Source organism: Mustelus asterias, chromosome 21 (genome assembly GCF_964213995.1).
Source record: "Mustelus asterias chromosome 21, sMusAst1.hap1.1, whole genome shotgun sequence".
NCBI classification, from domain to species: Eukaryota; Metazoa; Chordata; class Chondrichthyes; order Carcharhiniformes; family Triakidae; genus Mustelus; species Mustelus asterias.
Window position 1 is genome coordinate 14286652 of NC_135821.1, and position 14130 is coordinate 14300781.

At 39.6% G+C, this 14130-nt stretch overlaps 1 protein-coding gene across 14 annotated transcripts in view; it reads right to left on the reverse strand.

The window, feature by feature from the left end:
* LOC144509131 (activating transcription factor 7-interacting protein 1-like) overlaps window positions 1–14130 on the reverse strand; it is a 187920-nt gene that overhangs the window by 150048 nt on the left and 23742 nt on the right. For 2 of the 14 annotated variants that reach the window (XM_078237525.1, XM_078237517.1), the window contains exon 1: window positions 2767–2808. The exons of 11 other annotated variants lie outside the window; for them this stretch is intronic. The gene's annotated coding sequence lies outside the window, so the exon portion shown is untranslated. Of the gene's footprint in view, window positions 1–2766; window positions 2984–14130 lie in introns of those variants that run through there. One more of the 14 variants, XM_078237527.1, reaches the window with a different exon arrangement.

Consider the following 14130-nt stretch of genomic DNA (forward strand, 5'->3'; position numbering starts at 1 on the left):
GACATAAACAATTTCATTACGTTTAAAGTTATGGGTAACAAAGTCATACACAGAAATACTACGAAATTAAATATCATTCAACAAATGTTTTTTTTGACATGAGATTATAGCACTGATAATTATAGATAAAAAACAATTGGCAAAGATGCATTACATAGACTGTTGAGTGGTATAGAAAACAAATATTTTGCTACAAATCTCAAATAAAAAAAGGTTTAAAAATTGATAAAGGAATTTTCATCCAGTTAAAGGAAGCGGCTATTACCTTGGTTAGTACTTCACATCACCATGATTTTGTTACGTTTAACAGGTAGATAAGAAATATTGACATACAGGCCTGCTTAATGTATGCATTAATGTGCTGATATCTATATTATATATGTAGGTGGCCACTTTTTTGGGGTAACTAAACTGGCAAAAAAAAAGATAAACTTCAACAATAACAATACATTTGTGAATAACCACAAAAGATCTAATTCCATCCATCAATAATGTAATCAAGAGCTACACAGAGGATGGTGGGTGCCTGGAACTCGCTGCTGGGGGAAGCAGGTGTGATAATGACTTTTAAGGGGTATCTTGACAAATACATGAATAGGATGGGAATAGGGGGATATAGTCCCCTGAAGATTAAGGGGTGTTAGTTCAGACCGGTAGCATGGTCGACACAGGCTTGGAGGGCCGAAGGGCCTGCTCCTGTGCTGTAACTTTCTTCATTCTTTGTACAAGAATGCTCAGGTTGTATCAACTCAGACTTTAATTTGGTACGATAAAACAAAAGGTTGTAATGAATGAATGATGAATAGTTATGTTACCACTGATTGGTTACAGTTACCATGCACATGTTGACAGGTTATAGTAAAGTGCAAGCTAACAAAGAAAGTACTAGCTGGTATTAGTGCCTCAACCATACTTCCATGTTCTCAAATGCAACTGGGTGCTCATACCATTAATGAAAAACATCTTAGCATGTTTCTGCTGGGGGTGGGCAAGGTAGTAATGAGCAAATGAACATGAAAGAAGGAAAAGTAAACAGCACCAAGAGCACTTTTTAAAATTTTGTGTTTGTACTAGAAAAACATCGGCTTTGGAAGAGAGGATGGAATGTCAAAGAATTTCCAGTGAAATTTCAAACCAGAAAAAGTCAAATTGTAGAAAGGAAGGTCACGGGTCAAAAACTGAATCAATCTTGTAAAAAAAATACGAGAAAAATGAAATAGACTTTGAATTCAAAAACAAATAATAAGCAATTTGGCCTTTTTGTTTGATTAAATGTTTAGATGAAATGCACATCAAAGCAAATACCGTATGGGAAGACTCAAATGAGAAGATCCTGGAGCCTTGAGTAGCTGAAGCATTGAAGACTGTGATGATGATCCCAGGACTAGCATAAGCAGTGTGTAAAAGGAAGAATGTTTGGTCAACTGGTAAAGGAAATTTCAAAGATTTACTAACCCAAACATGACTGAGAACACCGGTTTAAATATTAATATAAAATTGTATTGGCCTGTGAAGTCTCATAAAAGGTTAAAACACAAGCTGAATCTAGGTCTTACCTAAATTACATTAACTACACCACTCATCTCCCCCCCCCCCTCCCCCCCAACCCCACCCTCCAAAATGAATGGCTGCAAAATTACGAGTATTTTAGGGGAGTTAAAGCTGAGCTGCTCCACACAAGCCAATTTACCATAGAACAAAGAATATGGTAAAACCCGAGTTGTTTTTCTATTTGGATTTCTACAGTGCAACACTGAGAATTCCTTCACTTTCAAAATAAATTACTACTTGTAACTACTGAACAGCCCACCCCTCCCCCGCTCCTCCACCCCCATATACAAACCCAGCTCTTTCTGGTTATGTAACAGACTGAAACTAAACCACCATTACTTTCCCCCCTGCAAAACAGTGACAAAAGATAACTAAAAATGGCCACAATTATTACTTACCGGGGAGCAGGAGTAATAAAATGTATATGTTCCTCTAGTTGAGAATGGGTTAAGTCCTGTGAATGTCACATTATCGCTCAACACATTAAGCGGTCTTCATTTGACTTAGCCATTTTTCACAGTCCCCAATACTAGGATATTGTTTAAGTAGGTTCTGAACCTCCATTTAGCAGCCATTTTGATCCTTCTGAAGGGTGACCGCTTTATATAGGTTCCAGTGCACTAAATATGAAACAGTTGTTTTCCAAGAAATATACCACTTTGAATTTGAGACACAAAGCAAACACAAATCATTTACATACATTTCATTTTGCAAGTTGTTTGCCCCTAAAATTAGTATTAAAAATTTTTTTTTGTGGTGGTGGGGTGGGGGGGGGGGGGTAGAAGGAGTGTGTGAAAGAGAAAGGCTCTGGTGTTTAGAGACAAAAAGAAAAAAAAAATAATTCTGCCTACCTGGCATTAAAAGTTGATATGTGAGATCTACACTTCCACAAATAAACCACAGGAACTTGCCCGAGGCATTTTAGTAGGAGGGAACAGCCACAACTGTCAGCCATTTTGAGGTTGCAGAGGCACGGGTAGTTAATACTGTAGCTTCATCCCACCTCAAACTAAACAGTTACTTCTCTATAGAGAACAGCTAAAACATGGTTTCCTGCTCTGCAGTACCACTCTACAATTATTTACTTTAGCTGGGGTATGGGTGTGTATGTTTGACTGTGCGTGTGTATATACATGTGCACAATATTCCTTGCCTGCTACAGTCAGATAGCTGCAAGCGCACAACCACATTAACAACAACAACAACAGGACTTACCAGCAGACAGCAAGCTCTGATTGTTGGGTATGCAACTACAGTATAGCAGATGTGTCTGGAGGCGGCCCCTCACTGACGTCAACTGCCTGTCAGTCACACTAGGCAATTAGCAAGCAGGATTCAACTGTGTAAGTTTGCTTGCTGCTTCCTAGGAATCCAGGCCAGAGATTCCAGGCTGCCAGAGCAAGCCAGACGGCTGTTGGAACCGGCAGGCACCAGAAGGAGGGGGAAGGGGGAGGAAACAAAGAAGCCCCACTTCAAGAACATACAGGAGGAAATTGCCAGAATGCAAGATCTGCCTCCCAGTCTAAGCCCTGAAACCCATTATTTAAATTTATGCCCCACTCAAAACATGCGTGACTCCTTCCTTTTCCAGAAGAACTGTAAATTACTTTTTCTTCCCCTAAGCGATTTAAAGTCAATTAAAACCAAAATAAACACCTCAATTTTAATCTTAAAATTGAATGAGACTGGTGTTTTCTAGGTTCACTTCCTTAAAATTAAAAACCCTAAAAAAACACTTACATAGTCAGGGAACATATTAGTGCTACATGTAATAAGGTATTTAATATTTTACTCCACAATTTTCACAGCATTAAAAATATCCAACACCTCAAATTTAAATTACATCATGCTTTCATTACCAATACATCTATGATAATTTGCTTTATTGAAACTAGAAATGTTCCCTCCTCTTTGTTCCATTTCCTCGCTTACTATGTTAAGTACACAGCCAGCAGCACAATCTGCTTTTCATTTCACTGGATTTCACTGGTGGGTGAGAAAGATCTAGATGACTCACGCTCACAGAACCCGCCAGTTATAACACATCTTTGCAATTGTGAAATAAAGAGCAGGCTGGTCACCATGCATTATCCTCTGTAATAGCATATGTTCTATATGTGCCGTTTGGACATATATATATATAGCCTTTTAATGTTAATTTTGCGTCAGGTCTAGTTACACTGCAAGAATTACTCAGAAAAAGGAAAATGATTGCATCAAACACCATGTTGCAGCAGACAGCATAGATCTAATGTTACACCATGAAACTTGGTTAGCCAAATAACAGGTATAGAGAACAAAGCACCAAAAATTAGTGAATAAAATTGGGGAGAAGTATACTAGGAATACAACTGGAAAGACTTGCAAGGTCAACCCAAGGACAACACTGAAGGACTTGTGACGTTTGCCACTTGCACGCGGTAAGCACACTGAAATAATCATGGCAATCAAATGCCTGATTCCTTCAGATGATCAAAAATAAGGTAATTGGGAAGCTTGATTTTTTGGGGGGAGCTTTTCTGGGGGGCGGGGAGAGAAATTGCCTGTTAAAATTGATCCCTGAAGGAAAAAAACGCATACAGAAAAATTACTCACGACAGTCTGCAAGAAGTTTTTTTTATTCCTGTCTCCTGGAGGTTATAAACAGCTTTCCAAACAGTGAAAACTGTGATAGAGATATTTTTGCTTCAGTTTTCTAAAAAAAACCTGCTCATGGCTTCACAGCAGCCTCCCAATACCCCCCTCCCCCCACCAGGAGTTTCAAGTAGGTAGAAATTCAAATCTAGTTTTGAATAGCCCATTAAAGACAAAAAAATAAATGAGGTATTTTAGATGTTCAAACACAAAAATAGTTTAAAACTGTCGACAATAAGATCCTTCACTAAGAACACAGAACATCACTCCACACAAGCATTACACAATTAGCAGCTCTCTGAATGATAAACAGTCAGATTACAAAGAGAGATCCTCCTGCACACTGCATTGTGTGTGAAAGAAACTGGATTAGGAAAATCAGGTAGTGAAAGGAGATATCTGGGGTTCTAAGCGATCTCTGATCACATGATTCCAGCTGCTGAGCTCTTTGCATAATGGAGGATGCCAGAGTCCCAGCAGAATGCACAAAATGGCTGCCTTGCCTGCTGCTATTTCAGGAGCTCACATCAGTGGGAACTGGCCAAACCACTCAATTTATTTCAAGTTACTCCTGGATTTTATTTATCACTTTGGAAAAAATACGACTACCAGAACACTGCTGTTCCAAAAACCATTGTAGTGTTTGTGTTAAAAACAACAAACTGAATGCACTAAAATGTGTACTTAACATATTAACCCATTTTCCACAAAATGTCAGTGGAGATAGCGCAGCAGGATAAGCTCTGTATCATATTGACGGAGAATTAAAATATTCTGGCTGATATCCATTATTCAATAACTGGGTTTATTTTAGAAAATCTCCGTGTGCCAAGAATCAGCAGTTTTAACTGCATAAAAAAGGGTTTAAAATATCATATGCTCCGCATCCAACAGTTTACATTAGGAGTCAATTCGCAATGGCACAGGTGTTAAATAAGATGTCTAGATGAATTTAATATTTAAAAATAGTTCTCTCTTATCTTCCAGTTACTTAATACTGGATTTAAAAAACTGATGTAAATACTAAAATACTCAAACCCAACAAGGGATTACAGGAATAGCATTACTCCATGTGCTCAACCAGAGTCACCATCTATGATAGCAAGTAGAGTTTCTACATGGCATACCCAAATATCAGTCCAAGGGATGCATAGTTCTTAAATTTAATACAATTAAGATTAAAATAACAGAACTTATACACCACTATATTACACTTCCACTTTCTTGATTATGTGGAGTCAAGTGTACCATTTGTATAATTTATTTTAAGTGTTCAGCCCTAGGGGTGGTTGGCAAAAGAAGGAAAAGCATTGAAAAGTTCTGGGTTCCAAACTCATGCAGTATAATTCAAAAGACTGCAAAAGTTCCCAATTTTAATAGTTCTTTACTGTACCATGATCAATATTTTAAAAAGGTGCTTCTGCATTGCATGAAACCCACCATGTCAGTGTGGTTGATTCTAGGAACTTGGGTTTTGTGCAGTAGGCTGCTGATATTGCCAAGATTGAAGATCTGTTTTAAAACAGGTTCTTCAAGATATTAGTTTTAGCTGGTCTCCACAGTTTTACGACTAGTAGCTTGCTTCTTGAGCACCAAAGTTCAGGACCCACCAACACAGGGATTTTTAAATTCATTTTGGGGATCGCGAGCCACTTTTAAATGCAAATGGAATGGTGTTAACAATGGAAAACATCTCTGCGTGCATGTTCTTCACGAGAAGCTGGGTTGGGATGGGGGGGTGGGGGGGGTGGGGCGTGTGGGGGAGGAAAGAGACACTGATCTAGCAGGTAATTCAAAGCATTCCTCATAAACAGTTTGGTTAAATCAGGATACTGGCTTGAGCAAGTCATGCCGAGTATTTATCTTTTTCGTCTATAGATGTTTTTGTTATCTGATCTTAAAGATTTAGTACCTTACTTACTATTGGCATTATGCTAATTGCTCTATAATTCCCCGGATTGCCCTTTTGGCACTATTCCTTTTTACTGTAGGAATAAAACCTTATTGATACAAGTACCTCCCTAGTTTGTTTATGAGTAGCCCAATTTTACATAGTCTTAAATGCATCACATTATAGAGAACTCCTGATTTGCAGCTCCTCCAAATTTTCAGGACTTTTTATAAATAGTAAGCCATTCAGACCAAGGTTCAATGGTGAACCGGGCTGCAGTTGAGTTCCTACTGACAAAAAGCAGCAGTGGTTCCCACTTCCAATCACTATGCAGTGACTCTTCCTGAAAGAACACAATTTTGGCTGAAGTTGAGCAACTTGTTTACACCGTTTTGACTTCTGTAACTGCCACCATGAGGTACAGGAGGGCAGCTAGCATCAGAACTGTTCTGAAGACGACTTACTGCTGGAGTTAAAAGGAGTGTTGAGGAAAAACTAGCCTAAGTTCCTGCTTATGACTGCTGTCCAAAGACCACTATAGCAAAATGCAACACAGATAATGAACAAAACAGGATCATATTTGTTTGTCTCCGAATAGTCTATTACTCACTGTCCCAATTCCCAGCTGATGAATGCCTTATCCCAATTGGTGAACTATGACTTGGTTAATTGCTAGAAGTCTACTAGCATTCCTAGGACCACAATGAACATTCATCATCAACACAGAAGAAAAATAACTGGTAATATATCGATCACTGCAATACCTTATCAAAAAATTCTGAAAGATTCACAAAGAGACTGGCTGGTTTTAGTGACTTCCACTGGCTCTTCTACCAAAATACAACTGCAATACTGAAAAAATCTAATAGTGCCTGATTACATGTCAAAAAGGACTAGAGATATGTACGATTAATTAATTAATTAAACAGAGATATCATTCAAATAGTAAGAAGAATAATCAGCTAACCTATCTTCTGGTGATAATTGTCGAGGTAGTTGTATTATCGAGGATAACTACCTGTCCTTCCAAAGAAGGCCATGAAATCTCAAGTTCACCCAAATGAGTGCAGCAACACAAGTGAATCACTTTAACAATGTAGCACTTCCTTAGCACTGCAGCCAGCTTACCTCTGGTGTTCAAGGCCTGAAGTATGGCTTCAAATAAACAACCTACTGACTCCCAGAGATGAAGATATTATCAACTGATATAGTGGAATGTGCAAGGCAGTTTGGGAAAATGGATATAGCTGATGTACAAATCTGCAGAGTATCCTTTATCCATAAATCTGAAAACTGAACACATACTAAAATCGCACTTTTTTTTTTAAAACCTCAAGTAGCACCAAAAAATATATAACACTTTTCATATTACTCACTTCTGAACAATTACTTTCCATGGTGTTTTTTAAATGGAGTGTTATGAAGAACTCCATTCAACACCATAGGAAAGCAACAAGAAAATGACCATCCAGCCAACGCAGCTCACTCAAAGTGTACAATTTGTTTCTCCAATCACCCTTCACAATGACTGGATTTAGTATTGCTGCATAAAATCAGGTCTAACCTGTTACTCAACTACGAAACTGGAGGCAGTTCTGAAAATTGAGGGGTAATAAATTCAAATCCTGAGATTTGTTGTTCCAGATTTCATTCAAAGTTTGAATATTCAACAAACAAAGTTATACCCCCACCGCAGAGCAATTAGCCTTCAGAGCTGACTGCAATCGAAGCATCTCTTCAGGTGAAGAAACTCCTAAAATCTCACTTTATTCACACAAGGTAAATTTCAACCAAGCGTTTTTGTTATGGGCATTCTTTCAAAGATAGCCCAATTAACTAATTTCATATCACAAGTCAAATCAAAAGTAATTCTGCAATGCATGCAGCTTTACAAAGAAAACCGCAAGCAATCGGGGCAGGGGAAGCTCTGTTTTATACAAGTACAAAATTAATTATCTTTCACAAGGTTGGAGCAGCAGTTCCCCTGTGATGAAAAACTGTTACAATGGGAACATTTGGTGCTTTAATGTTGCAATAAAAGTGTTACAAATTAAAAAAGGGGCAGTGGGTTCTCAGTGGAATCACTGTCCTAATACTCCAGCTGAGGCTGTGGAGATTTTTCCCCTGTCTGTTGTATTTGAAGGAAAACTGTCACCATCAAAATATGTCAGCTGGTGAAAGTTTGTTTGGGATACGTGACTTTTCTATGGTGGCATTTGAGCCTTTGGGGTTTTGGGACAGTTTCCTCTCCGCACACAGTTCTTAGACATATCCTACATGTGAACTCCACAGTTGACATCATTGCAACGGAACATTCATCACCGATTACCATCCCATCAGGCAACCTCGGAATAAAATTAATATCTAACTTAAATGTGTAACATAAGAACTTTGAATTGATCGTTAAATTAAAATACAAAATTGTGAAATTAGATTTCTTGTTGGGTTGCTTGAGATCAGGATCGTAAAGTACTTGTGTGTGGAGTTACAATGCTGTTGCTGGAATTTCCACAAAACAGGATATTCAATGAGATATACTCAACCAGAATAATAAAGAAATTCAGCTCAATTAGAGGTTGTCATTCCAAGTTTTTGTTTGATCAAAGAAATTTTTGAATCATTTATACATAACATTATAGCAACAATGTGAGTAAGGGTGAGAAGTTGCAAATATAATTAATGAAACAGCATGTTGGCCTAAATAGGTTTTTCCCTGCATTGGTAATGCACTATTGCATCTTCTAACAGCAATTGCTAACGGTTATTTTCATTATACGGCTCTTTATAAGGAAAAAGCAAAAGATCAGATCAGCATTATACCTCCTCCACAATAATCCATCCAAAACTGATAGTTGGAAAAGTCAAGTCATATAAATGTATTTCAAGGGTACTTATGGGCATTCTGTATAGGCTTCGAGATCACTGTGCTTTAATATGAACTGTACACAAAACTACAAATATACTTCAGTATTTATGCCAAAGGAAGTGACATGCCCACTCAAAGTGCCCACAACGCTGGCTTCTTGTATGATTTTAAACAGCCATTGCAGTCAATCCCATGGAGGGAAGAGGGAGAAAGAGGATGGAAGAAACTCTAGGAACAGTGACCTTAAAGACACCTGCCTCCTCAGCAGTTATATGTTCATTCCTCCATTCTGATTACATCAAGGCCTTATTCTGGAGTGTGCTCAGTCTTTTGCCCAAAGTAAGAACCAACGCCGTTCTGACAAAAGGGTCAACGTTAACTGTTTCTCTCTCTCTCTGCAGATGCTGCCAGACCTGCTGACTATCCCCAGTATTTTACTTATTTTATTACAGGGAAAGTCCAGGAAGAAAGCTGTTTGTGGAGGCTGAACCTTTTCTACTGAGCTTGGTCACTCATACAAAAAAGATGAAATGTTGTCTGGAGGTCTGAGTTATGAAGAAATGCTGCAGAAATTTGGTTGTGATGAAGGACAGAACGGATAGTAGTATATTAAATAGTTAAAAACCATGAAGAGTGAAGAGGGTACAGATTTTAAACCGTGAAACACTAAATTCCTGACTGACGAAATAAATAGTCATACAGCACAGAAAAGGCCCTTCGGCCCATCGAGTCTATAACAACGATAACTATCACTAAAGTCGCGTTAATCCCATTGCCACAGAATGGACTTTGATTTAAGAACCAACTTAAGGGTCACTCTTGGTGGATGAATTACAAACAAAGAACAAAGTACAGCACAGGAACAGGCCCTCCAAGCCTGTGCCAATCATGATGCCCTAACTAAATTTTAAAAAACCTCGGTCCGTATTCCTCTATTCCCTCCCTATTCACGTACCTAGCTAACGTACCTGCTTCCACCACATTCTCTGGCAGCATGTTCCAGACACGCACCACTCTGTGTGAAAGACCTCCCGCGCACATCTCCCTTAAATTTTCCCCCTCTTACCTTGAACCTGTCTCCCTTGTAATTGACACTTCCACCCTGGGAAAAAGCCTCTGACAATTCACCCTGTCTATGCCTCTCAATTTTGTAGAGCTCCATCAGGTCTCCCCTCAGCCTCCATCTTTCCAGTGAAAACAATCCTAGTTTATTCAACCTCTCCTCATAGCCAACACCCTCGAGACCATGCAACATCCTGGTGAAACTTCTTTGTGCTCTCTCTAAAGCTTCCACGTGTGGTGACCAGAACTGCAAGCAATACTCCAAATGTAGCCTAATCAAGGTTTCATAAAGCTGCAATATGATTTCCCAACTCTTGTACTCAGTGCCCCGGCTGATAAAGTCAAGCATGCCACATGTTACTACTTTTAGACAACTGTGGACCTGCACGCCCAGATCCCTCTGTATGTTAATATTCCTAAGGATTCTGCCATTTACAGCATAATTCACACCTACATTTGATCTTCCAAAGTGCATCGCCTCACATTTGTCTGGGTTAAACTCCATCTGCCATTTCTGTGCCCCAAGTCTCCAATCTATTTATATCCTGTTGTATCCTCTGACAATTCCCCGGCACTATCAGCAACTTCACCAATCTTCGTGTCATCTGCAAACCACCCACAATTTCCTCCAGATCATTTATATATACCACAAACAGAGGTCCCAACACTGATCCCTGCGGAACACCACGAGCTACAGATCTCCATTCTGAAAAACATCCTTCCACCGCCATTCTCGTCTTCTATGCCCAAGCCAGTTCTGTATCCATCTAGCCAGCCAACCCGAATCCCATGTGATTTTAGTTTTTGTACCAGTCTGCCATGTGGGATCTTGTCAAACGCCTTACTAAAGTCCATATAAACCACATCCACAGCCCTTCCCTGATCAATTAAGTCTGTCACCTCTTCAAAAATCTCAGTTAAGTTGGTGAGACATGACCTTCACCATACAAAACCATGCTTCCTGTCACTACTAACTAGTCCATTTTCTTCCAAGTGTGCATATATCCTATCCCTCAGTATCTTCTCCAAAAGCTTCCCCATCACTGACATCAGGCTTACCGGCCTATAATTTGCTGGATTATCCCTGCTTTCTTTCTTAAACAAGGGAACAACATTGGCTATTCTCCAGCCCTCTGGAACCTCGCCTGTGGTCAAAAAGGATGTGACGATATCTGTTAAGGCCCCATCTATTTCTTCCCTTGCCTCCCGCAGTCACCTGGGATAGATCCCATCTGGCCCCAGGTACTTGTCTACCTTCATGCAATTTAGGATACTCAACATTTCCTCCTTTGATATATTGACGTCCTTAAGAGTGTTCACACACCTAAACATCTGTCATGTCCTTCTCCTTGGTGAGTACCGATAAAGTACTCTAAGAATTTCACCCACTTCCTGTGGCTCCATGCATAACTTCCTTCCATTGTCCTCGAGTGGGCCTACTCTTTCTCTTGCTACCTTCTTGCTCCTAATATATGCATAAAAGGGCTTGGGATTCTTCTTGACCCTGTTTGCTAAAGACATTTCATGGCCCCTTTTAGCCCTCCTAATTCCATGTTTAAGTTCCTTCCTACTTTCACTATACTCAAGGGCTTTGTCAGTTTTTAGATGCCTAGACCTACTGCATGCTTCCTTTTTCCTTAATTTAGTTTCTCTCCTCATCCATGGTTCCCAAATCCTGCCATTTCTATCCTTCATTTTTGGGGGACATGCCAGTTGATTGAAATCCAGGACAGGCCTTTAAAAGCCTCCCACACTCCAGACGTGGATTTGCCCTCAAATAGCCGCTCCCAATACACATCTGCCCTCGCCCAATTAAACACCCTCACCCGAGGGCCACTCTTGTTCTTATCCATGACTATCCAAAATGCTTCCCCACTGAAACATCGATCACCTGGCCCAATTCATTCCCCAATACTTATCTTGATAGGCATATGAACAAACGGGGAATAGAGACATAAGCGGTTGGAGCAGATAGGCAAATGTGATTGGCACAGGCTTGGAGGGCCAAAGCTGTTTCTATTCTGTACTGTTCTTTGTTCTAATACCAAGTCTAAATTAGGAGCCAAAATTGTTTTTCTGACTTGCGACTTCAAATAATTTTTAAAATCACATAATAGGGGATTTTCACAGTAACTTCATTGCAGTGTTAATGTAAGCCGACTTGTGACCAATAAACTTTATTCAATAAGTGGTGATCTTAAATTGCTGCCTGGTTTATTAATAAATAACAAGTTACCTCAATCATCCCTTATAATCTAGGAGGTCTCAAATCAGGTCTTCATATTGCTACAGTACAAAATGCCCCAAATTTTCAAGTCCCTTCCCATAACTAAAACGCCTCATTCCTGGTAACATCCCAATTAATCCATGATACATTTCTATAGTTCTAACAATATAGTTAAAAAAGGCCAAACAGTTCCGTGCAATAGTAGAAACTGGGAACACTAAAGAGGAGTTTATTTCAATGATTTCATGAATCTCAAAGATCAATGAGGGAGTGGAGGTCTGGCCTATGTGCTTAAGTGTATTTATTAGTGTCACAAGTAGGCTTACATTAGCACTGCAATGAAGTTACTGTGAAAATCCCCTAGTCGCCACACTCTGGTGCCTGTTTGGGTACATAGAGAATTTAGCATGGCCAACACACCTAGCCAGCATGTCTTTCAGACCGTGGGAGGAAACTGGAGCACCCGGAGGAAACCCTTGCAGGCTCCGCACAGACCGTGACCCGAGCCAGGAATCGAGGCGCTGTGAGGCAGCAGTGCTAACCACTGTGCCACCCTGTGATGTGCACATCAAAACAAAATATAACAGGTCTCCCACTTCACTTACAATTTATTAATCTTCTGCATTGAGGCTAGGTAATGGAGAGTGAAAGCTTGCATGATTACAAGCTGAAAACGATCTTGCATTGATAGCAGCTTAGAACCAGATTAATGTCCACTTAGGAGCCAAAAAAGAAAAACAACAGCCCCCTAACCTACTCTGCCACTGACCCTGCATGAACCAGAACAAAGTGCTTCTTTCAGGAGAGTTCCTGCAAAAAGCAACAAATAAAGAAAATAGCAAAAACAAATTGAAGCAAAACTTAGCAAGTATTTGCAATCTAGGAGCATTTCCAACTTGCTAGTAAACCGAACACCATTGGACTGAAGTGGTGTTTGTTGCTTGAGTGAACAACACACTTGCCATTGTAATCTTTAGGTTTTTCCAGAATTTAGTAACGTCATTATCAACATTAAATTCTAGCTTTTATAAATAACCTGCAGACAGACCAATGGTTGATTTACAAAGTATGACCATTCATTCTGCACAGAATTTTAATGCCTCTCACAATTCAAAGTGCCAGAACATCAGACAGATAATCTGGTCAAGCACATCTCACAACATAACTGTCAACTCCTTCATATAAATCTCAAGTAAACTGTGAGGAAAACGAATGATGGGAAAGCATACAGAACGCTCAATCAAATCTTCAGTTTTGTGCAGAATTCTATATTATTGGGCAGGAAACCACTCTACAAGCAACACAATTTTTAAGATATTGTTTCATGGGATGATGTAATACATGTATTCTTATCCTTGATTGCCCTCAAGGTCATTGGTCACCTGTGGGTTTCCTCACGGTACTCCGGTTTTCTCCCACAGCCCGAAAAGACATGCTGATTAGGTGCATTGGCCATGCTAAATTCTCCCTCAGTGTACCCAAACAGGTGCTGGAGTGTGGCGACTAGGGGATTTTCACAGTAGCTTCATTGCAGTGTCAATGTAAGCCTACTTGTGACACTAATAAATAAACTTAAACCTTCTTTAATCACTGAAGTTAATTTGCTGTAGGTAGACCTACAGTGCTTGTTAGGAGGGAATTCTAGGATTTTGACTCAGTGAAGATGTTCCAAGTCAGGATGGTGTGTGGCTTGTGAAGGGAACTTGCACGTGACATTCCCATGTGAGTTTGCAAAGTGCTATTGTATGGGCCTTGGTGAGATGCTGCAGTGTATTTTGTATATAGTACAAACTTCTAAAACTATGCAAATAATAGAGTAAATGTTTAAGGGGATAGATTAATGATGGACAACCTAGGCTAGTGAGTGGTCTACACAAGTAATCCTCCTTCATCTCAGTA